The following is a 19,259-nucleotide window of genomic DNA, read 5'->3' as shown; positions in this document are numbered from 1 at the left end:
TGTGTTAAACCACACAATCATACAATAATGCTTCGCGTTGGTAAACATGCTGCGTTATTGGATTTCAGACTTACTAGTGAGGATAGCATTCCTCCTCTTAACTCTCATTTATTATCGCTTTTGATCAGACACATTCGAAGCTCAAGTTTTACACCGGTGCATCAAATTTTAATCAGAATGGACCGTCCATTCAGGCTTTGGCCAGGGAAATCCACTTAGCAAAAATTCGAAATTAAAGAAAAGTCTAATGCAATTGGCATTGTGGTGCTACGTGTTGAGAAGTTTACTATTCAAACTTGATCCAATCTGGTTTTTATCGAAAACAATAAGATCTACTAAACAATCAAATTTAATACCGAATATGATTGTGTTGAAACAGGAATCAGAGTGGATCATCTTTAGTTCCCCTTTCCTTTGGGTTCGAACTTTTGGGCTCTCATTAGGGGATCTTCCAAACGATGTTAAACCTAAAATCACCTTGACAAAGAACCAGTACAGTTTTTTTTGTTTGACTCTTTAAAAAGGACCGCTAAATAATATAACCCACTGCAAGCGTGGAGCTTCATGGTTTCTGTATTCCTATGAAGTTTCATTACTATCCGTTCAACCCATTTCGAGTAAATTGGGTCCAGCAGACAGAAAAATGAACAACCAGATGGCTAGGCAGATACAGTCACGTAGATTAATATTCTTAATATTCTTCACCTCTAAATGGTAACTTATGAACGGAAAGTGGACAAAACTTACAAATGGAGTGCTCACATAATCGACGACTCCAGAATATCAACGCATCCTGAAAGTAAATATGTATTTGGCTACATTTATTGAAACAAGACAATTTGAAACCATCGTTCTAAATAGGTTTTTGTTTATTTTTTACATCCTTTCACTTTTTATTTCCAGTAGGGAACATGTTCGTTCTCTACATTTTGAAGTGTCCCCTTATAGTTCGCCCTCGTTAAATGAAGGTCCCATGTGAATGGCTCTTTTTGACGAAAAACTGTACGCTAAGCCCGTTAATGTCATATCGGAGGAGCTTCAATCAGAGAAGTTGAACTCAAATGAGGGTTCAATGTTAAATTCGTCAAGTTAATGAATAACCAATTTATTTTTAGCTTTCTATAGTCTTGCCAAGCAAACCTGCTTGTGTGGTATCGAATTTCAAGTTGTTTGACGGCTTGTTTCGATGGCACTTGGTCCAGCTGCTAATTTCAAGGTTCAGCCAACTAAACTCCCAGAACGTTTGCTTCAGTGCCTGGTTTAAGAGAAAGTTTAATTAGTCATAGTATGACTTCCTCAGAGACGTGCTTACATATAAGAACATTAATTCATCACAATTTATCTTACCAAAAATCGATTTATTTACAATATGTATTATAATCTGTGCTGTATTAGTAACCAGGTAGTCCGCTCTGCAATCCATTCACAATTAATCCCAGTTGAATCATTCTTGATCCAATTGTTCTGCGACTTCTTACTTCAACACCTACTTCAGTCAGTTGTAAGAGCTTTTCAATGTTCCCCAACTCAACACGTGCTTCCCATACGATATGCGTAGCGCAGCACAGACTTGTTCAGGGACTTACACTGGGAATGATGTATGTGTCACTATTCAAAGTAAGATTATAAGTCAAAGCCAATCACATTAAAATGTAATCACTTAATCAAATCCATTAAAAATGTGTTTCACGCGATAATGCGCATTATAAATAAATATTGTTATCTGGGACGGAACTGGTTTTTGCACAATTTAGCTTTGCTCGCCGCCACCTCGAAGCTGCGCGGCTCGCGTTTGCCTGCTCAATTTACTTCGCGGCTAAGTCGCCATGCTGTCTGGCAGATCTTTCGCACCGCTAAATAGCTTAGCCTCCCACGCGACGTTCACTGTTTCGAGTGGCTTTCGAAAAGACAATTATAGCCAGTGGAAATCTCATAGATACATGCCAGTGTAGGAGAAAAAGACACATTATCCCATGCAAATTTATTCGGATTGCGCGTGAGGTAATCAGCAGGTGGCTCACATCGGCGAAACATCAGAACTGGCTCTGTAGATTTAGTAAAACTTGGTCATTTACACGCTTTTTGTCTGTCTTTTTAGCAGCAAACACCATTAAGACTAGAAGTTCTTTCGAGTTATCGCAGCTAACCACTAGGCGGCTCTTTGAATTGGTTTAAACTAATTGATATTTTCGATTTGAAACCAGTTTGAGGTAGGAAAAAATTAGTACGTAAATCAAGGCAAAAAGCGCAATCGGTCCTCTGTATAATATCAACAACAGTTAAAGTGTATTTTCTCTTTATAAAGGGCGTTCGCTTGGATTGACTTTGGGTCTAATAATGCATAATGCTTACTTTCAGAAGGAGATAGCGCTGTATTTCCTAGATAAAGTATTTTGGACACCAAAGCTAGGAGTTCTTACCTGGTATTCAGGATGTATGGGTGGATATGTTGGACTGTCCTATACAAATGGGCCATATTTTACTTTTTTAATAACTTAGATGGTTTCGTTTGTTGGTTTTCGTTGATAAAGTCAAAAATAACTGATACCCACTGGATCGAGTTGGAAGTCTCGCCAGCTGAAGTCAACGGACAAATTCGGCCACCACCAAACATATAAGAAAGAGTCCGTGCAATTCATCGGCTCGAAAACGCCAAAAGCCAATGGAATTGCAGCCAAATTGGTTAAATATTGAGGCGACCAACTACAACTAACAGTTCATCAACTAATGCTCAAGAAACGTTATCTGTCCCATACATAAGAAAGGGGATGTCACGCAATGCAGCAATTATAGAGGTATTACGTTGCTGAGTACCGTCTATAAGATAGAGTGGCTTCCTTCCAAATAAATCTGCAACAGACCAGATTTTCTCTCTGCGGCAAACGATGGAAAAATTGCTATATTTTGACATGAACTATACTCTGAGTGCTCCTTAAGTTCAGGTGAATTATCACCCCCATAAATCCATCGACCTCCACCTTAACGGTGTTGTTCGTTCTACAGTTCGTTATTAAGCCTCAGCCTTTTTAGGCTTCACGTCCTCTCGGTGCTTTTCTATAACAACTACAACCATATCATCGGTCAAGCCTACTGTCTTAGCCTTCTCTGGAATAAGATGCACAGACACTCCATTATATATGACATTTCACAAACAGGAACCCAATACCGAGTCTTATGTTACGCCTAGTCCTCACTGCCAGTTTTATAGCTCCTCTAGGGATATTATCCACACCTGTACCCTTATTTTCACCGATCCTAACACATGTTTCCCGTAGCTCCTTTTCGATAGCAGCAGATATTGCACATTCATTGATCCGAAACACCGTTTGCCTTCGACTATTTTAGTGGTGCTTAAACAGAATGGGAACAATTTATTTCAAAAGGCGCGGACAGATGGGGTGGTCTCTGCAGCCTTTTCATTAAAACCCTGTAAGCCCACCTCAGAGGTTTATACCAACATCTTGACAAAACTCTTTGAAACAATGCATTTTTATAAGTTGAGAAAAGAACTAGGTGTTCTTCCTTATCCTGTAAATATTTTTATTTTTTCCCCCGCATACAATTGTTTCGGAGCCCACGTGGAAGGAGGCACGTGGTCTTCGAAACAATTGTATGTGGGGGAAAAATTAAAATATTTACAAGAAAAGGAAAAACGCCTAGTTCTTTTCTCAACTTATATCATCACCATCATCAACGGCGCAACAACCGGTATCCGGTCTAGGTCTCCCTTAATAAGGAACTCCAGACATCCCGGTTTTGCGCCGATGTCCACTAATTCGATATCTCTAAAAGCTGTCTGGCATCCTGACCTACGCCATCGCTCCATCTCAGGCAGAGTCTGCCTCGTCCTCTTTTTCTACCACAGATATTGCCATTATAGACTTTTCGGGTGGGATCATCCTCATCCATAAGGATTAAATGACCCGCCCATCGTAATATATTGAGCCGGATTTTACCCACAACTGGACGGTCATGGTATCGCTCATAGATTTCGTCATTGTGTAGGCTACGGAATCGTCCATCCTCATGTAGGGGGGCAAAAATTCTTCTGAGGATTCTTCTCTCGAACGCGGCCAAGAGTTCGCAATTTTTCTTGCTAAGAACCCAAGTTTCCGAGGAATCCATGAGGACTGGCAAGATGATAGTCTTGTACCGTAAGAGCTTTGACCCTATGGTGAGACGTTTCGAGCGGAACAGTCTTTGTAAGCTGAAATAGGCTCTGTTGGCTGACAACAACTGTGCGCGGATTTCATCATCGTAGCTGTTATCGGTTGTGATTTTCGACCCTAGATAGGAGAAATTGTCAACGGTCTCAAAGTTGTATTCTCCTATCCTCATTCTTCTTCGTGTTTGACCAGTGCGGTTTGATGTTGTCGGTTGATTCGTCTTCGGTGCTGACATTGCCACCATATATTGTGTCTTGCCTTCATTGATGTGCAGCCCAAGATCTCGCGCCGATTACCGCCTGCTCGATCTGGATGAAGGCAGTTTGTACGTCTCAACTTATATACTAACTGTAAAAAAAACATGGACATTAATTTCAATCCATTTTACTTTTACGAATCAACTCCTTTAAGCTTCCTCACAGTTGCCTATATGTCCCCTCATCGATCGTCGCTACGGGTTTTTCCCTGAGCCTCTGTTATTTCGTTGTTCCTGAATAGTAACATTTCATGCTTTCATCACCCATTCGATGATCTGGGAGGTTTTTTCTATACGATTCAGGAATATATAATGCTCAATCGCCGCGAGGAGCATGTTGCCTTTGAAAGTTTTCGTCATCTGGCGCGGCAACATTGGCACTTTCAAAGAGCTCTTTTTGGAGCTCGATTCGCCATTAATCTCCATACAAATTGTCTGGTGGTCATTGTGAGTGTAATTTTCACTAACTTGCCAAACAACTCTTCATGTATGTTAGGTCCACTATAGCCTTCCCTTCTTCCTCTGAAAATGAATGGGGTCCTAATATTAGTGAGTACCACGTCTAGCTCGGCGAATGCTTCCAGTAGAACAGGTCTTCTCACATTCTTTGTCCGGCAGCCCCATTTAGCAGCCCAGGTATTATCATATCGAGGAATTTCTCGGTGTACTTTCGGATGTCCTCTTAGTCAAATATCCTGTTCATGGTTTGAATTAGGAGATTATTTGTTAGATAAGAAGATATTTTTCCGTTTTCATAAAACACTGAAGAAGAGGAGAGTTGGTCCCCGAAATATGTATTTATTTAAATTAGATACTTTTAGCCAATAAAACGGAAAAATATCTTCCACGGCAATCTTTCATTTCAAATATCCTGGTTTACCACCACCACCATCCACAATAATTTGACCCCTTCGCACTTAGCCCTGATCGCGTTCATGACTTCTTATTCAGCCTCCCAATTCAATTTAATCGGAATCATAATAACCATATTCTCGTTTTGATATTGACCAACATTCCTAACAATCCGTTCATATTATTTCCCAGCGATTCGCCTTACCTTAAAATTGATGTTCACTATCCGCCTCTGGAAGTTGATTTCTATGTTAATCTATTCAACATATTGCCGCCTCGCAAAAGCCAGCGCAACCCAAAGTCAACTTTCGCAAGCTTGAATTCCGAGCTCTGAATGATTTGCTTAAAGCAGTTGACTGGAATGGTCCGTTAGAAAATCAATCACCCAATCAGCCTATTTTAGCATTTCATGACTTTTTGGGAAACATGCCTGCGGAAATGCCCTATCTGGTTCAATGTAGAGGTTTGTAATACTATTCGTGAGTAATGTGAAATTCGTCTGAGGTTCCAATGCCAAAGACAAAGTTTATAACTCTACGTTCGTATGCAAAAATTCTGATTCAAAATGCATATTCTCAATATTTAAATAGCATCGAAGGCTCATTCGAGTGATGGGAATTCAAACTCTTCTGATCACACGTCCGTAATTTACGCTCTTCGCCCACACAACCCGCTGTGAATATAAAATTGGATGATCATACTTCTTATTCCTCTAAATCAGTTTGTGAATTTCTTCGGGATAATTTCTCCTCGGTTCTTATTCCTAACCATTTATCTTCCCTTTCCTCCAGCAAATTTGATTTCTCTTCGGCTAGTATACCCTCCATTCCTCTTCTGAGCCCTTCTATTGTCGAATTCCTTCTCGGAAACGTCGTATTCCGGACTTCTTCATAAAAAATGTAAACAGAACATCGCTCCTTACTATCATTTATAATGAGAGCTTGTCCGAAGGTATTTTTCCCGATATGTGGAAGGAAGCTCATATTATACTCTTACACAAAAAAGTGGCAGTATTCGTGCCGACAATTACCGACCTATATCCATTCTTTCCTCCTTCTCCTTATTTTTTTAAAGATACGTGGAAGACTGCCTGTTGTCACGTTTTGGTCAACTCATTGTAAAAGAGCAGCATGGGTTTCAACACAGTCTCTCGACTGTGAACAATTTGTTGGAATTCACCAATTTTGTTGTGAAGTCTGTACATACAAGAAACAACGTGCAGACAACCTATACTAACTTCTTCAAAGCTTTCGATTCCATTGACCACTCCTTGAAAGCAAACTCTGACTAAATTTTCATTATCTCGATGTAATCAGCCGCGTTTCCAAAATGTCCGACGTTATCCTTCATTCCTCCTATCAATTCATCGATATCCATTGCTCAGTCATCCTTTATAAATGCTCGGTAGTGTGGTCCCCTTAGCATATGGTCCCCTTAGCATAATTGTGAATGCGATACAATTGAATCTGTACAAAGGAAATTTACCCGACTCCTCACCTGTAAAAAGAGTGTTCCCTACTCGACATATCCTGAACGTCTGACGTTCCTTAACCTAACATCTCTGCAACCCCATGGCATAACTTAATATTTTTTGCCCAGAATGTGGTCCTCTAGCTTCACCCCTAGCCACTCACAAAAATAGAATAGAATTAGAATTATTTACAATTTGTAATTTTTTGTTTTCCTTTTCATTTTTTATATGCACTTTCTTTATTTTTAATCCAATAAATAGATAAATAAGATATAAGATATAACCTCCATATCGACATCTGCTCGAATAGGCTTAATAACAATATATAATTATAATTTCTAGCCTTTGTATCTACCTCCAATATAAATTGTTGTTGGTGACACAGAAGCAGCCATGAAGATGTTTCGATTTCTTAAATTTGAACCTATTTACTGCCACTTCAGCCTTACAATCCACATTTCGTGATATATATGATCCGTACGGTAACATAGATCGTCATTTAAAATTATGAAGACCCAGAGTACCCTGATGACATGATAGAGACAGGTATAAGCAAAGATTCAAAGCTTTCAAGTGACAGTGTCGTTAACTTGAAATATACTGTTAACAGGACAGACAAAATATTGGCGCAAAACAACCTCAACTTGGTTTTTGTGTCAAGATGGTTCCATTTCAAAATTTTCTGGAACTGTTGCTTCAGCAAAAACAACTGGACCAACATCTGTCATTAATGTACATTAGAAGAACACAATGCTTACCTTGGTTTTGTTAGTATTTAACATCCGTCCGAGTCTATTTGCTGGTGAAATTCAACTGACCTTAAGGCTGATTCTAAGCCGCAACAAAGTGCCACCAATGACGAGACGGTGGAAGTTTCAGAAATCTCTGAACGACTTGCGAATGCAGTTAGCATGAATCCGACACCAGGTTCACGCTTACTCCCGGTAGGTTTTACGAAGTACAATAATACAGTAAAGATGCAGGAATAGGAATATTCCCCATGGTACCACATTCCTCGCTTTAATCGCGCTTTACGACAAACAGCGAACAGTTTCAGTTTATTCTTGATCTCCAGTTCACAACTTCGTTATTATCCTAATGAGCCCAGGATACATTGAGACGATAGCCAGTATTGTTTATAACATGGACATGGAATTTATCCCCTCACTCCATGATAGGCGTAGGTGCTGCACGGCTTTTGAGACTACACTGACTCTTATCTTTTTCTTTCAGCTGGAGGACCATCTTTGCAGGTACCAGATATCCATATAAAAGCAATTTGAAACATATCGCAGTTTTCGTTAAATCATCATAATTATCTCTTTTACTTCTGCTCCCTCCCCCTCATATTTCTTATTATATCTGATTGTGTAAACCCTGCATCAAATTCGATCGTTCATCTGTTGAAGTTGATATAAATTCTCACAAAACTAGAAATAAATTTCTACTTCTCAACGGTGATTTGTTGCTTCGCTAACAAACCAACAATTTGCTCTTCCCTGTTTCCGCTAGATGACATCAAACATTTTCATAAGTGCCTACTTGAACTGCACGAAGGTAACAGCAATATTAACGCCAAGGACTAACAAGCGTACCCATGTTCCTAAGGATAAATATTTACACCCAGGATTATGATGTTACACCCTATCAAGCACCCTATTGTCCCGTGAACGTTTTCAAGGGCTGCATAACATCATGCGGCATCGGTTAAACAGGGACCACATCGAAATAGAACAGGCACTAACAAGCAGCCCATTTTCATCCCTATCTTAACAAATAAAGCGATGATCATCTACACGATCACCTTCAAGATCGCCTTAATACAATTTGATGTTCATTTCACGTACTTCATCCGTTCACAAGTGATTTATTATGTGGACCTCTTTAAAATTGGGTTCCAGTGTTGTCTTGCCAGCAAAATTGAATTGAAATGAGGAGAGCGTTTATATGGTCGAATTAATCGCGATAGTTGGATCTAATAATATTAGCTATGAACCGTAGACTTTTTATCTGACATTTCATTGTTGACTTATTTGAAACAGCTACGAATCAAGACATAAAAGATGAGGGCAAAATTGACGCCGTTTAAATAAAAAAGTGACATCCTTTTAGTATTTCATATATGATCGAAGTTAACTCAAATTAATATAGCTTAAATATATATATAACAATATGTAGAAAGTAGAAACCAACCAATATGCTTGAACTTTTCCATAAACTATGAAAATTTACCCTCTGCCCATTAAACTACGCCAAAAATCTGTATCGTGATCCATTATCAGTTCTGGTTGAGAAGGTATACACTAACATGGAACTTAATCGATAGAATCGCCGCCATTTCTTAATTATTCGAGTATTGCCCCAATGCCCAGCACAAAGCCCAAAAGGCGGCCAAAGACGATACTTTCTGAAATTTATCCCCGCCTCAAACTTCTTTAGTTCGTCGAATTCACCGAAACTGCTAGCAAAGGGTTGAGTTTCAATTTAATAGTGACGTGTAAAAAGTGTCACCCAATGAAAATTTCTTCTTTCCCTGCTATAAAAAACGCCTTCGAAACCAATCGTCGGTTTTAGTGCCTAACAAGCTGGAGCCGAAAAATGTTGGGCCTTTATGGATCTACATTGGCCTCTATTTCCGAAAACGTATGGCGGCTTAATGGAAATTGTTAGCAATACCACAGAAAAGATAAAAAAATATGTCAACAAAAAGTCCAGGTGATGAAGAAATGCTGCTAAAGTTAGGGAAAAACTCATATTCCGTTGGACTGACTGTCTCAGGCAATGGCAGTTGGCGAAAAAGATCCTCTTTATGTGGCGTGGTGTCCTTAATAGAATATCATAGTAACAAAATGCATGATTTTACAGTTAAATCATAATATAGTCATGGGTGGAAAAATAAAAAAGGTACAGAAGAGTATAATTTATGTATGGGGAATATAAGGAAACGTGCGACACAAACCACGCTGAAAATATAGAACCGCTTGCAATGGTTGAGATGTTTCAAAGATTAATGGAAGTACACGAGGTAAAGTACGACTGCTATATCGGCGATGGCGATTCTAAGGCAGAGTGCGTGAACCATGTGCAGAAGCGTATAATGACCAAATGACGTAATTGCAAAAAACAACAAAAGGCATTGGAGATACGGGTAAGCTTACTGACAAACTTGTAAAACTTCTTATCCTTTACTACGGGCTCGCTATAAGGCACAATAGTAAGAAGTATTAAAAAAAAGCACTGGCAACGTTTAACATAAACCCTAGATTAAAACGAATCCATGAAAACTGTTTGAAAGAGCCGCAATATTGGTGTCAGTTGCAAAAGGCTCATGCGCTCAGGAAGCTTCAAGATTTCAAGCAAGAACTTGCATTACCAAAACAAGTTTTGGGCTCTATCAAGCCGATCTATGCCGATCTGATCTTCTAGAACGATGGCTTGGTGCTTTCAATCAAAATAACAATGAAAGTTTCAACAATATTATTTGGAAATTCGCGCCAAAATCTATGTTTAGTGGAGCCAAAACACAAATTGCGGCTAATATTGGTACTCGCCGTGTGTTAGAACTCATTGGAATGGATCTTTGCGATTTTTGTCAAAAAAATCGACGAAGAACGCATAAAGTAAGTGAATCGTCATAGACAGGCTAACAGAGACAGAAAATACTTCGCAGACAAGCTATGGATGAGGAAGAGTTGCTTTACCGACCAGGGGTAGTAGAGTAATAAAATAAAACACCAAAGCCCTTTCTTCCTACATTTTATTCACCCCTTTCAAAACTAAATATGCGTTTTTCTCCAAACCATGTTTTTTGGTCACGTTGACAACATACCTGGAGCATCATCAATCCGATCGACCTGATTCAAAATAGGGTTTGTAAAGGTAACGTGTCACTATGGTCTGCTACAGCCGCCTCATGATACATGCCATACTTTTTAGGCAAATAATTTAGTGTTACGGAAAAAAAATGTTTTTTTAAATGGCCGCTATTTTTTTCTAATCAAAATTTTTAAAATCCCCTTCATCGGGCCTTAGCCAGTAATGTATATTTAATGATTCTTTTTTCTCTTTTGCGTTAGGACTTAGCGAACTAAAACCTTCATCAACATATGTAAATCGGTCAACCTGTTTGTTTTAATAAATCAAAACCATTTGAAATATCGCTGTTTACAGAATTCGGGTCCCTTAATTTGTTGCTTCAGTTTCCGACAGCACTAACAATTAGAGTTTAAACTCAATTCGTCTATGTCTAGAGGAGGACTAGCTTTAGCAACTAACTGCTGAAATCATTCGTTGTGATGGGTACATAATAAACTGATTCATCACTTCTGTACAGAGTTAGGTTTTCCTACTAAGTCCAACGTTTTCTCGGCTTTTATTATTATTATCTCTCGCGGTCATATTTTTCTCTTTTGAGGGGGTTTCGTACTTGTAAATGTCCTGCAAATTTTGGTCATTAGATTCCCTTCCGAGTTCATAATAGAAGCCCCCGAAAGTTCCCATATACATATGTAGAATTCCCAACTATGAAACTTCTTTCACCTTTGCTCAGGCATATTTAGGACTTCCGCAAAGAATATTCAAGAAGCTGTTCACATAGCACTATTCAGCAATATATTGTCTCATTGCATTTTCCATATAGGAGGTCTGCCTTTTTGATCCTTTGGACATGCAAACAGAACTGTTAAGTTTAATGATAATTTTCTTCACCTGCATTCTTAATACTCTCCCACATGTTATTTAAAATTCCACGAATCCTAAGTCTCATACTTCGTACAAAATAACACGTCTCCTTCCAATCTTATGGTGTTTGAATAGTCCTTGCCGATGAATGAATATCTAAAACCCTTTCATTTCTTATGATCAGTGTGGAAAAATCTGGTGAACCAATCCGTATCCAATAACGGTTGGATCAAATATCTACTATGTATGGTTCAAATGTTTCGATTTGAATATAAGTCAAATTTTCACTCAACGCATATACCAAAGAAAATAAAAAACCTTGACTTCCCTGGATGACCATATAAGACTAGCAATTTCACAAAGTATTGTACTGGCGCGAGTGTTTATGTCTTAATACATTGTCTTAAATTGTACTTCACAACTGAATCTTAAAATGAGAATGAGATGTATAGGCCATAGGTATCCACAAATCGCATAGACTGAAATTACAGTGAAAACTTCTACTCTTTAAAGTCCCTTTAGACTTATGGAGCCCAACTGCGGGGACCGGGAAGTACTCTCAAATTCAAGTTACTAAACGAGATCAAAGTCGCTAGGGGCACTTGCTTCCTGCCATATGAAAACTATAAGGTCCACAAGGACCTGAAATATCCAACCGTCAGGTGTAAAATTACTAATCTAGCCGATAGGCGAAAAGCAACGTTGACAAATCACCCGAATAAATGTTGAGCCTCAAATCTTTCTCGAACTAAATTTTGCTTACGTTCGGAATAACCTTCCGCATATATTATTCTTTTAAAGTAGCATTCCACTATACCCGGAAAAAATGCCAATTGTAATCTTATAAAATTCAAATAATTACTATGAATTCCTTATATGAACAAGCTGCAATGAAGAAGGGCTTGAAACAAAGAAATGACTTAGATTGGTTTGGTAAAATTTGAAATCCCCGAATGGCAACAGAATATTCCATTCAAAACGCAGAATGTCTAAATTATCCCTCTATTGACAACCCTAACTTGATATTTAGTACTTACATTGCTTCTTCCACATTTTTGTTCGTGCGGCCACAGGGGGTCTAGAAGAAGCGATGGAATTTACTCAGCGGTAGCTTTGATGATCACTCCATTACCTGAGGGGTACCTCTATGAGATCACACGTTCAAGGTAGCCTCTGATTAGTGCTCGGTCCAGAGGGACTCCTTCGGTAAGCTGCCATTCAATGATTGAAGATGCTAAACGTACTCTCGGTCCTGAGCTAGTTGGACCTTAAACAATAATTGCGTTTGACTATAATCCTCTTGACCCTGACTGCGACAAAGCATTCGAGATTTTATTGTTGCTGCAGAGATTAAGTTGCTTCTTCAGTGTTTCAGTCATTTTGTTGCTACACATTTTTTTGTTGCAATGCATGCAACCACTCTCCTCACCTGGTTTTTATTGTCTCCTTGTTAACTCCAGGTATGCTTCAGTGTGGTCACTTAAGGGTATACCGGGAGCAATCGTTTCAGTGCCAGCCTACTGATAACCTACTTATGTGATGTGAGCATATACTAAAGTCAGTATCACCGGTAGTTCTTCTCAGGACATGAGGCCACTTCCTTAATTACTAATACCAGTTGTTATAAATTTAGCTGAGTGGGCACATTCCCCTGTTGAATACGGACTTAAGTACATGCACTGGAATTGTAACTACTCCTTTACTCCGATTTATGAACTCTAATAATTTATTCAATTTGTAACGCACAGCCACGTGTTCATCCCCTTAAGATTTTTTCGGCAGACCACAGTGAAGACGCTCAAGTGCCTTCCTAATATAGAGCGCCACTCAGGAAAAATCTATTCCACTTGACAGTGATTAATCAAAATCTCTGGTTAGGCAAGCACCAGGTTTTTATTTTTTTGTTTACTTTCTCAAAATCCAATAATCTTTGATAACTATTTGAAGAGTTTTTCAAAAATTTAATGAATGAATTACGATGCAAATATTTATCTAATTGTACAATAGTTTGGGAAAATCCAATGAGAAAATGTTTGAGCTATTATAGCTCGCTTATGCGGAGGCACACAAATGAATCCGAAGCAAATTCAACAAAGAATAGAATACGTACCTGTTTGAGAATCGGTTGTTGATAAAAAGTACACAATCGAATAAAGCACGTGATTATGCTTATTGATAAATTTTCCAATATTTAACAAAAGCAAGTTGTTGACTTTGACATTCGTTGGGGAGTATCGCGAGAAAAGGTTTGCTTACGATGCTGTTGAACAAAGATATTTTCCACCAAAAGGTTAATAATTCTAGATAATTATGGTAGAAATTAGGATGGAAAATCGCCTTGTAAAGTAGAATAGGAGCTATACGAGAACAAAGCATACTAATAGCTCGAGCAGAGTTAAAATATGTGTAATCCATATTAACACCGATGGTCTGGAAAGTGCACAAGATGCACTTTTAACAAATTCAATAAACTCCTCCCTTCATCTTTTTGATCTAGTTTCCAAGAATCATTAACACAACTTACCAGGTCTTCAGAGCCCAACAAAATTTGATTATCTGTTTAAAGGACAGTCCCCAGGGATGTTTTTGGCTCGTAAAACTGTAAGACATAATTAGGCCGCAACTCTTACCATTATATTGCAGTCGAAACGGATGACCCGTAAACGCAGGCATTTATAGTCAAACGGTTGTAAAACATTAAAAGCTAATTTATGATTTTATAACACTATTCAGTATTTTCGACTTTATGGTAGGTCGCCTCACTTTTGCCTTGACAATTTCACAAGTGCTGGGTAACTTTTACAACTGACTATGAGCTTGGGATAGAGAAGGTGTATGCAGGTAAACGAGGTTTCGCACTTTCCCAAGCCAGAAAATAAATACAGCCCAGCCAAAATAATGACAATTTGTGTACATACAAATACCTCCGCAAGTAGTTTAAAAAATATGTAATCATTTCCGTCTCAATACACTTATCTTCAAAGGAACATGCTCGAATCTTGACCAGATTACCAGAGTGGGAAATTAGCCCAAATATGGTCAAATCACGACACATTACTCACGTGGTTATTCTTATAACTGGCACTTTGCAGATTCTTTCATTCTCGAACTTTTCCAAAATTGGAGATACTTTTATCTATTTGTCTGGAATATCCGGGCAATTTTATCTTGACCAGGTGCTTTGGCCATTCATGGTAGCGTAAATCGTATTTGCCAAAGAATTCACTGTTTCAATGGCATTGTTTTTGTACCTTATGGGAACATATTGTATATACGTGTATTTAAGTAATGGAAAAGAAAATAATGAATTATATAAACATATTACGATGACATCAAAAAGATAAATATCTTTATTTGAAGCTCTAACAAATATTGTAATGTAATTACGCCAGATAGAATGGTCGAAATTAGTGAAAATATACTCAACACTTTTCAATACCATGCTTCATTGGCACTATTTACACTCTTGCCGTTTTCCCCACAATAGTGTGGCAAGTGGATTTTGGAACAATTGTGGAAATTGCATTTAGAAGATTTCCAAGAACTTCATCAGGAAACGCACAGTGCGAACCCGCCGGTGTGGTCAAAAATCAAACGCTTGGGTAATTTTCTTATACTAGGCAAAAACGATTGATAAGAAATTTGGTGGAAAGGTGAATACAGTGAATCCCATTCCATTCAATGACTAACATCGTTTTCCTAAGTCCCATACATGCGAAAGGGCTGTGTTTTTCACCGAATATAATTATATGAGACATCAAATGAAACGTCTCAATTAGTACTTTCCAAAACCGTAGCTTCATTTTTGACATTTGATATAAAAAGGGGGAGTGTAAGGACTGGAAATTAATCATCTTTTAACGGGCCCGTTCTCAGTAACTACCCAACCAAAACATCTGAAAGAAATCACTATACGGTGTCTAGGCCTCAAAGTACCTTGCTTGTTAATCCCTGTTTAACAAAAAACATTTTTTAATAAAAACTGTTATGGCATGATGTGACAAATAAGTTAATGCCTTCGGTATTATGCTCGCGAAGGCTTTGTTTTTCCCCGCTTTGCCCGCTACTCGCGTCAAATACCCATTGTCCTTATAAATGGAAGCTTTTGAATGAGTCTTTGCTGGGAGCAAATACTACTTCTATCATTCAATAATTCTTGACGCCGTGTGCTTTAAGTAGCTCTGCTCCCCACGCATATAAAAACGAGGAGTGTATTTTTCTTAACAAAATATGGTCCTGTGAAGTACCAGATAAAAGAATTCATTTAGCTTTTTCCAGAACTAACTTTCCATATCAGCTGAATGATAAGAAAGCGATGATCCAAAATGAAGGCACCATAATGTGGAATAAGTATCGTTCTCAAAATCTATTCAACCAGTAAATCTGAAAATAGTCACAAAGATAGACCTAAAGAAAATGTAGGTCCCAAAATACATCTCATTCCGAAAATCCTCTTCTTCTTCTCCAGGCTTTGTCCCGTTCACAAGCGGGGTCGGCTCGCCGTGGTCGGTTGAGCCATTTTGTTCTAGCAAAGGCCTAATCTGGATGTATTCGAGAGACTTTCAAATCTCCATTCAGAGTATAGGTCGACCTTTTGGTCATTTCCCATTCACTTCGATGTTCTGTGGTAAGTGAGTTCGCGTTAGCGCAAATTACATGACCACACTATCGAATATGCCTCTCTCGCAATTTTTCCACGAATGGTGCAACCCTACATCGATCGTGGATATTTTCATTTCGAATATGATCAAGGTGTGTTCCGTCACAAGCCCAACGCAATATCTTCGTCTCCATTACCGCGAGACGCCATTCATTGCCTTTAATAGTCAGTTGGTTGCCATTTACCCCTTGGTGGGTGCACACCCATGCGCCATCGTTCCTAGGTACCTGAATTGCGCCTTGACTCCGCCCACAGCTTTCCAACACGTCCGCACTCCCCCTCTACTGTTCTGCGCCAAGTGCCCCTGGGGCGACAAACTCGTCGGTCATCTTGGTAAGTGGATCCCACTGCACGGTATAGCCAGCAACGTAATTGTCGCCATTCCTCATTATGTGACCTGTCCACTGCCACCTCCGCCTTCCCACATTGCAAGTCGTGAGCCGACCAAGTTCTTTGTTTGAGATAATATCACATAAGGATATGAGATGACTAATAGTACACTATTTTCAAATAAAAAGAACAGGGAATCATGATTTTTGCGAACGAGCATTATTTCACTTATAGATGTTATCTTTACTTGGCGTCATTAAAGCTTGCGCCATGGTTTGCGCCATTATTTGTCGCTCTGATAATAGCTGTTAGCTTTTCTGAAGTGTCCAGCCTGCGTCAAGCATGTCAGATACACTCCCTGGTCACACAATCGAAAGTTTTCTCGAAATTGATGAAGAGCAGGAGAAGCGAAAATTTGTTCCAGAGGTGTTCCAGAATGATCTGTAGAGTGTTGATGTGGTCAATATCGAAGGATCCAGAACGAAAACTAGCCTGCTCTCTGCCGTTCAAGCTTTCGAGATACTCTTTGATACGTTCCAGGACGAGAAGTTGACCGTTGACGTTCTTCACAGGGGCATCGAAAGATTTGCAACGACATCAAAGTCTTTTCGTGATGCGGTATACATTCCTAAAATCATTGCGAACTTTAGCATCATGACCAGCGCAATATCAAATTCTCTCTTTTCGGGAACTTTTCCGGATTTCCTTTGGAACCCGAGTTCGAGCGCGCCACACTCGCCATTGCTTGCAGCGCTCAGTAGAGCCTTCAATACCTTCCGTTCATCGATCTGCTTCCATACTTCCGCAACCAGCCGGATCTTATAATGCCCTCTCGGGATGTAGTCAATGGCCTGTGTAGAACCCGAGAAATGAACATGAACATTTTTCATGACGACCCAATGCTCATCGACAGTTTCAGGCGGGTTATTTAGCACTTCTACCATCCGATCAGCAAGATAACTTTCCCAATATCGAAGGACATCTGTTTAGCTTTTAGTTTCTGCGAAATGGCCCTCCTGTTCACATAATCGAAAGCTTTCTCGAAATCGACGTAGAGCAGGTGAACTTGCACTGTTCCAAAGTGAGTCGTATGATGTGGTCAATGCAGGAGGATCCAAAACTGAAACCAGCCTGCTCCCTATAAAGCTTTTGAGGTATTCTTTGATGGGTTCCAGCATGCAGATACACCTCCAATTACCGCACTCAAAACGGCTGCCCTTCTTAGGAATCTCACCTCTAAACATCTTCTTCCACTCTGTGGGAAAGGCCTCGGATCTCCAGCATTTTCGTACGTTTGCAAGCAGAAGATCAGCAGAAATTTAAAGAACAACCATCAATATCTCTTCGCGGAAATCGTCAAATGAAGCGGCTTTACTTTGAGAACGTCACTTTATCCAGGCTGCGCTAATGCGTAAAGTAATTTTATAACGCAGTTCTCCATTGACTGATAGCATTGATCCGAGATATTTAAATCGCTCAGTTCTGGGCAGATCACTGCCACTACAGTGTCTGTTTCATGGGCGTCGGTCAACAAAAATTTAGTTTTATTCAGGTCAGGAGATGAGCTTTACCATGAGATGCCAGGAAAACATCATTTGCATAAAGCTGTGTATAGGACGCTGGGCGTTCCATTTTCCGTTTGGCACGCAACCTCCGGCGACACTTCACTGACCATGGGAAGCGCATGGATCTCGTTGATCTTTGTTAGCGATATTCATGGCCTGAGTGCTTTCCGGGAGTTGCTGCAACCATAGCGACTTCAGAAGCTCCACCTCGACCTTGTCACTTACAGACACTCTTCAAGTACGTCGCCGATGAGGCTAATCGACTCCTTGTCCAGGTCTGCGAGTACATGATCAAATCGCCTGGCATAGTAGTGATATCCACGAGTGCGAAGTGTGCCTCCAATTGGCGAAAACAGGTCTCCGGGTTACGTCGCCAAAACGGTGGCACCCGTTCCACCACTGCGCCCACGATTGTGCGGAGGTGTCGGAGGTGCCCGCAGCGTTGTTCTCGTATGACATTAGGAACTTAAGTTGAAGTCACTATGAGAAAGCGAAGAATCTTCCGAGCCTGACAACGAATAGAATACGTGACCAGAGCGGAAAATTTAACAGCATCACGACCGAAGCGGTATGTTATGGGGCACGGGCAAACTACCTACCTCTCTGGGGATATAACCGGAGCTTCGACTGGTATGTATTTTTGTTTGTAGGGTGGTGCATACCGCAAACACTATCCTTAACTGACCTCCAAAGATCCCTTGCGAGGACTTCTATTTACTTCTATTACTTATCAAGAAATCGATATTTAATCTCAGAAACTGCAAAATATTTGGAAAATTACACCGACTTCAATACCACACATACGGACTCAAGCGATTTACACTTTAAAGGGTGCAACACACAAACTGAATATAGGCGCTGCCGAAAGTTAGGTCACGATCTAAGGATGTTACTTCGTGGTTTGAGTCTACCGTTCCAGAGCCTTATTAACCCGAATTGGATAATGGCGAAGGTAGCTCGTACAGTGAGAGTATTTTCAATTGACTTAAGCGATTGTAGTCCTGCAGATTCCCCATTGCTCAGTGGAATATCACGTTTCCTACTTTAAGCGTGCAAAGGACAGAGACACGTAGTTTATTTTCTCTCGAATGTAGTTGTTGGGTGAGTCGAAATGAAAGGAAAAGATAATTGGAAAACTGTTTTCCTTTTATTTTTGTCAGATGTTTTTTATGTGATTTTATTTTATCAGGAATTAGCAAATTATACGTTTTCATTATCAACACGGTTGCATCTCAAAGCTACTCCGGGCTATGGTTTTTCATATTTTCTAGGTCCGTTT

The 19,259-nt window shown here is 39.6% G+C and overlaps 1 long non-coding RNA gene across 1 annotated transcript; it reads right to left on the bottom strand.

Annotated features, from left to right (window-relative positions):
- Positions 1 to 1,089: 1,089 nt before the first annotated feature.
- LOC119658304 lies at positions 1,090 to 1,346 on the bottom strand. The gene is made up of 2 exons (XR_005250213.1): positions 1,313 to 1,346; positions 1,090 to 1,255 (listed from the first exon to the last, which is right to left on the bottom strand). It is a non-coding gene; the product is annotated as an uncharacterized LOC119658304 (long non-coding RNA).
- Positions 1,347 to 19,259: the final 17,913 nt, after the last annotated feature.

The sequence above is a fragment of the Hermetia illucens genome, chromosome 5, assembly GCF_905115235.1.
Source record: "Hermetia illucens chromosome 5, iHerIll2.2.curated.20191125, whole genome shotgun sequence".
Taxonomy (NCBI): domain Eukaryota; kingdom Metazoa; phylum Arthropoda; class Insecta; order Diptera; family Stratiomyidae; genus Hermetia; species Hermetia illucens.
The sequence above is the reverse complement of the archived record's forward strand: the minus strand, read 5'-3'. Positions and strand labels throughout refer to the sequence as shown.